This window comes from Alligator sinensis, unplaced genomic scaffold (genome assembly GCF_000455745.1).
Source record: "Alligator sinensis unplaced genomic scaffold, ASM45574v1 scaffold796_1, whole genome shotgun sequence".
Taxonomy (NCBI): Eukaryota; Metazoa; Chordata; order Crocodylia; family Alligatoridae; genus Alligator; species Alligator sinensis.
In genome coordinates, this window is record NW_005842141.1 from 1,456,832 (window position 1) to 1,463,876 (window position 7,045).

Consider the following 7,045-nt stretch of genomic DNA (forward strand, 5'->3'; position numbering starts at 1 on the left):
GTCTGCATTTTTACCTGAATTTCATGTTGCTTATTAACTCTCAAGGAAGAACTCTGAACTCGTGTCTCACTACCGAAGCCAAAGTGCAATATTACACCAGTTAGTTATTTCTTAATGTGGTTCTTGAGTTCAGCTTTAGTTTGAGGTTTATTAGGCACAATCATTCCCTTAAAAATCCTGGATTCATTAAACTCCTAACATAGATGCTATGTATCCTAGAAGGAATTAAAAGCCTTATAGGAAGGAAAGAGCTTAAATTCCACAGGACTGTTCTATAATGGGACCCATGTATTAACTATGAAGGGGACTACTTTGAGGGTTAAGCACTCACTGCTCCTTACAACTTCTTTTTAAAGTTTTACTGCTTCACTCTTCAGAAATCTACTTTAGAGTATCATTTACATAAAATATCAGTTCACCTTGATAGTGCACACATAAGGCTAGTGAAGGAGAACTCGGGGGCTAAAAGACTCCATTAACAAGGTACACACTACAATGTTTTTAATTGATTGTTCTGTTTATTTGTTGGGATCAGTAAGGTTTGAGTTCTATGGTTTTGCAAATCCCTTGGGTTACTTAAATTGGCAAAAGTGCCCCAAACCAAAGTTGTTTATAATTTGAACTTTTTCTTTTGTAAGGTCCCTAAACTTTTTCTAAAGACTATACAGTGGGGGTAGAGTGTTACTTGAAGGTGCCACAAATCAATATCCTGCACTCTTTGTACTACTTCATATTTCTGATACCTACATGAAGATATGGGTGGATGACACATTCCACTTTCCATGCCCCTTGGGCTAACCACCTGCACTAATCACATCTCCCTTCTCACATCCAGTGCTCTTGACAGATTTTATATAAATGATGATCTTTGAAACTAATGGTAGACTTAATTAGGCTTCAAGCCTTCTAACAAAATGTAGAATTGCATCCAACAGACACTAGGCCCTTAGGCTTATGTCACTGAATTAGACCATGAAATCTGTTGCTGTTGATTTACTGCTTATTAGGGCTAGAAGTAAGATCTTGATTATACTGAAGAGCTGGAAAGCATTGCTTGTTTGCATCCATCATTCTCTTCCCCACCCTCTGCCCACACTTTCCCATTGCAAACTGTGATGTTAATTTAAAGCAAATTTTCAGAACTCTCAACGCTACTGGGATGCAATTATAATTACCAAAGAAAAAAAATCCTTCTCTTGTCCTGCCTAATGATGTAGCCACCTTTATTACACTACTGGTAATTGACAAAATATATCTGTACATAGAAAAGCAACATCACTCCTGCAGAGCGGATGCTTTAACCTTTTGAGGTATTTCTTTGCATGAATTTTCAAAATGAGATGTTCTGTACATGAGGCAGCTCCAGGCATTAAGTGTTAAACAAAATTATTCACTGTTTCTGCTCCATGGTATCTGAAAGGATCCTTTTCTGGGGTGGGGGGGTTGGTATATGTAAGCTCTATTCAGATATCTAGAAACTATGTTTGTACCTTGAATATTTCTTCATGATGCTCCTGCAAACCAAAGCTTTTGATCCCTGGGTATGCTCAGTAATTCCAGCTGTCTTCTGTTACTTGTTACTGGCAATACATACATGAAGACTTATATGGCACCTGGAGCACCTATACACATGTTGGATGTCTGCTCTGATGTGTGCTAATTAGTATATGTTGGAGCAGACTTGATTAATCAAGCAGACTCAATTAGCACACTGCAGCAGTCTCCACGTCATGTATTCAGTGTCCCTGCACTTCAAAATGGCAGTGGAGGCACTTTTACTAAAGCTTGTTTAATTAGCTTGAAAGTGCCCCCACTGCCATTATGAGGCATGGGACGTTGAATACCTGTGACGCTGTGGGTGTTTTTAATTAGAGCAGCTCTTGGAGCCACTCTAAAGCACCGACACCCCAGGGCATGTATGAAGGCGCTCCTGATGTCTATCTCTGCCTGAGCTACTTTGAGACAAATGTTCACATGCGATCTCATCCAAAATAACAGATGTTTTTAAATAGACTATTTTCCAAAGATTGGTGGTAGTTTGTTCTAAAGAATGCTTAAAGAGCAAGGTAAAGACTTGAGCTTTGTGTATGTCTTTTATGTACATATAAAAAAAAACTTATTTTATACAGTACTAACCAAAAGTTTATCTTGTTAAACTTAATGAATTGTGTTTATTCTGCATTGTTTGAACAGGAGCAGTCAAGTCAAAGATGTAACAAAAAAATAGAAGCGGTTTTATAATTGTCGTTATTTTGCAACTCCTTGCTTGCCACAGTGGACATGCATCTTACTGTTCATATGGGTGGCATGGTCAAAGCAAAGGATGAGAAATCAGAAGGGTCAGAGTTCTGCTGCTTTTGACATTTTTAACTGCTGTATCTTTCCCACACAGGAATAATGCTTAATGCTCCTCCCATATTGTTGTGAAAGCGTACCATGACTTATGGTCATTTACATTTTGGTTTTTTCTCAGCCTAATAACGCTATTCTAATTTGTGAAAAGGGCACTCTTGCATACGGACTTAAAAGCAAAAGTATGTTAGCATTGAGCAACTGCTGCATTTTCAGAGATGATTGCAGCTAATTTAGTTACTTATGAGAAGCCAATTTGGAAGGTCTTCAGAGGAAGGTGAAGCTTGGTTCTAAAACAGGCCAAGGTGGTGACTTAAGTAGATCACCCAATTTAAAAACAAAACAAAACAAAGAAATCATAATATGGTATTAACAGTCTTAAACCTAATTGTCTTGTACTTCATTTGCTTCCAGTACCTGGTTGGTGTTGAATCAGAAGGTATGAGTTGTAGCAAAATTTTAATATTTTCTGAAAGTGCTGTTGAGCATGTGCAAGCAATAATATGTACTGATGAGTCCAGCTTTGCTCAAGTTGGGTGGTTCATTTTGATTTCAGTTGTAAAGTGATGCCAAGTAGCAAACCCTTGGCCCTTACTCCTATGTGCTAAGCTTTCTTGGTGGGGAGGGTGGGGAAGCTGCCCCGTAATGTTCTATCACATCCTTACCTGGATGAGAAGTTTTTAAGGCAGTTGGGCTGAACAGAAATGCTTTATCTAGTTTTGTCTTGTGTATCCTGTGATGCGCTATAACTGAATTTTCAGCATTGGTTCATTTGTTCTGGCTGTTACATTGTGGAGCTTCCACCATTGGAAGTCTTTAAGAGAAGGTTAGACAAACAGCTTGCTGGGATGATTTAGACGAGAAAGATTTTGCCTTGAGACGGGATTGGGACAAAATGACCTCCTAAACCCTCTTCCAGCCCTTTCTGTGATATTTTTTTTTTTTTTGTACATACACTTACATGTCAGATTTGACCACGAAATTCAGAAAATACCATTAAGTTACCATCCTTACTTAAATTTGTGTTCATCCCTTGTTAGGTGAGAAATGTTGGTACAATAGCTTTTAGCTCTAGGTTATATCTTCATTGCTTTGCTTGTAAAAATGGTACTTAGATTTCTCTCCAGGAATCTGAACCTCCTTAGACATTTAAAGCAAGTAGAGCATTGTATAAGGGTAGAGAACCTTGGTTCAAGTCTCCTCACAGCAGATGAGACCCTGCAGTGTGGAGAAATTGTGAACACATTGCAGAACATCGTCTCTAGTTTGTACAAAGCAGTAGGAATCAGAGGATGTTCTTGCAAGTGAACAGTTTTTAAAAAAATAGAAATTAATGTTAAATGTTGGTTATAAAAACAGTATTTATTCCTTTATGTAGTCTCATAGTTGTTCTGAGTCACATCCTTCTTGGACATGAACCATGTTATTACTGGCTTTTCCCCAACTACTAAAGGGATCATCATGAAGGTACATTTTTCAGATGAGAAGCACTTTTCCTCTGTCTCTAAAAAGGTGCCCAGGATATTTTAGGTAATAAAAATTTCCACCTACAGCAGCTTTCTAAATAGAACTCGAGTAGACAACCTGAAACCCATTGAGGGTAAGTGGATGAATCTCTTTACATTGGAGATCCTGGAGAAACTGTCAGGATCAAATTAGTTCATTCTTCAGGAAGAAGGGAACTGAATAAATTAGATATTAGGAAACATTTTCTCACTAGTCAGGGTGGCTAGGATCTGGAACCAAGTTCCAAGGGAAGTGATGCTGGTTCCTACCTTGGGGGTCTTTAAGAGGAGGCTTGATGTTTACCTAGCTGGGGTCATTTGATTACAGTTTTCTCTCCTGCCCAAGGCAGAGGGTTGGACTAGAAGATCTACAAGGTCCCTTCTGACCCTACATCTGTGAATCAAACCTAAACTTCCCTTGCTGCAACTTGAGACCATTTCTTTTTGTTCTATCATCTGCCACCACTGAGAACAGTCTAGCTCCGTCCTCTTTCAAACCCCGCTTCAGGTAGTTGAAGGCTGCTATTAAATCCCTTCTGTTTCCTCTTCTGTAGACTAAATAAGCCCAGTTTCCTCAGTTTTTCTTTATAAGTTTTCCTTATAAGTACCATTTTTGTTGCCCTCTGCTGGACTCCCTCCAATTTGTCCACATCCTTTCTGTAGTGTGGGGCCCAAAACAGGGCACAGTACTCCAGATGTGGCCTCACTAGTGCTGAATAGAGGAGAAGAATCGCTTCCCTTGACCTAGGGAGACCATCTCACTACTCTTGAGGGATTTGCTGCTCAGTCTCATAGGTTTACCTTCTCAAGCAGGAAACCAAGAGCAGTGCTGTATCTCTTGCTCTATAGCCATGTTTCTTTAGTAGCAGAAAACAAGTGCATTAAGAGTTCTGGCAAGCAGCAGTTCTCTCAACAGCTGACTCAGCCATCTTTCCTGGTCACATTAGGAAATCTTGCCTGCAGTTAAAGTTATGCAGGTGGTGTGATTTTAAGCACGTAGAGCAATCAATTTCCTAGACTTCCGTAGAACTCTCATTCTTAAAGCATTTGTTGCTCAATAGGCCCAGATGAATCAGATAAGACTCTTGATATGTATCTCATTGAACTCTTGTTCTTTTAAGTAAAACAGATGTCCAGTTTTTAAACTCAATAGCTAAAAGCTGAAATTGTTCATCACGGGACTAAGAGCATCCAGAAAGAAACTTCTTTTTTGATGCATAAAATGTATCATGCTACTGTTGTGACTAGTGCAGGCTATAATTTGTATCTCCAGTTTCTCCAGTGGTCTAAAGATCTGAATGTGAAATATTTGGAAATCTGCCTTGGTAGTCTCTTGATGATGATTATTATTTTTTTTTTTTTTTTTTTTTTGCATGGTTTCATTGTAAGTGAGGCATTTGCTGGGTTATATGAAAACTGATCCTGGCTTTCCTTGTCTAGTTACCTTGTAGCTTGAGACAGTGATATTTCTTTTTAAACTCTATACCTTTCCTCAAGGTAGGCTAACCTTGGTTATGGTTTGCTTTTTTGTCACTGAATGTGAAAGGACAAAATCTGTCTAATGCTAAATTAGCATTCACGTTTTGCTTAAGTTTTTTCATAGATTCTTATATATTAAGAATCACCTATTCTCTGTTAAGCAAAGCCAGATCTCTTACATTACTTATAATTTCACATCATTTGTCCATATGCTGCCTATCTAAATCATTACTAGTGTATATATCTTCACCAGCCTTAAATGTAAGTTTTTTCTCCTTCAGTTTTCAGAATCATCTTTGTAGGTATTAAATAGCCACCTGCTAAATTAAATAATGTAATTTTTTTAAACTTTGGTGCTGATGACACATGTATATGCAGCTACATGTGTGATGCATCAGTGTTTTTTTGAGAACAGAAGTGGAAGATATAGATTCAGATTCTGATTGCAGGTATTAGCATGCTTACCTGTTGGTGTGCGCGTGCGCGTTCTCTCTCTCTCTCTCTCTCTCTCTCTCTCTCTCTCAATTTTTTCCCTAGCGGAATCCCTCCCCCAGCAGCAGAAGTGGTGCTTATTCTTTGGCAGGGAGCCCTACTGGGAGTGTTGCTTGGCTAACCTCTATTTTACCTCTTAGTCAAATGTAAAAGCAGGAATAGTACCTCTGTTCTTCAACAAACCCTGTCCAAAAACTAGGAGGGAGTAGAATAGTAATAATATCCTGGCATGAGCATGAGTACCATACATTAGAAACAGAATCTGATTTTTTTTCTTTACTGAAACAAAGCTTTTTTCCCCTAAGTGTGTGTGTGCGTGTGTATCTTAAAATGATGAACCCTATTAATTGAAACCCCCCCCTCCCCCCCAAAAGGAAGTAATCCAGAGGTTTAGCAAAGATCATCCAGCTATTTTTTGTTCTTGGCCTTTGGCTATATCTGTAATTCAGGGCTCTAAGAAACTCTTGCTAATCTGCCCTATCTAGTGGCTCTTGTATAAAGAAACCATTTTATGCTTTGATATAAAGTAATAAAACTTGAAAACTGCTTTGTGTTGCCAGTGCAGAATATTAAAGTAGTCATGTAGTTGGCAAGAAGTGAATGTTGTACATCAGAAACCTGCTGTAATGAGGATGATGGAATTTAGTACACCAATATTAATATGAAATGCAGGTTCTCTAGTTTAGCAGGGGCCAAACTTTCTGGCAGGCATGCCACAGATTAAGCTGGGGTGGATAATTATTTTGGGTAGAGGGCTGCTTAAGTTTTGGTGAGGTGTCGAGGGCCGCATGGGTAGTCCCGACTTCTGACAGTTGCCCGGCCCCCTTGTTGCAATCTTGGGACTGGAATTTCCACCTCTAACCCCTGACCTTTGTCACCAGAAGTCCCTTCCCTTGCCCCCCATAAATACTCCTTTGGGGGAGAGGGGTTGCAGTCTTAAAACCAACCCCCCCCCAATCATAAACTAAAAGTCAAACACCTACTATAAGATATTTGAATTTTATTATGAAAAATACTTTTTGTCATGATTTACATTTATGTAGTGTATATGGAAGTGATTAACTCAAAAATAAATTCTTAGTCTTGTATATTGTGGGTGTGGGTCTGTGTGTTTGGTGGGGTTGGGGGTGTTTGGTGGGGATGTGTGGTGTGGTGTGCATGTGTATGGTGGCATGTGGGTGGGTGTGTGTGTACTTCAAGTAGGGTGTGAGCGGTTC

The 7,045-nt window shown here is 39.1% G+C and overlaps 1 protein-coding gene across 5 annotated transcripts in view; it reads left to right on the plus strand.

The window, feature by feature from the left end:
• The window catches only part of GRB10 (growth factor receptor bound protein 10), a 201,342-nt gene that overhangs the window by 67,083 nt on the left and 127,214 nt on the right, over positions 1 to 7,045 (plus strand). The gene's annotated exons all lie outside the window — the stretch shown is intronic.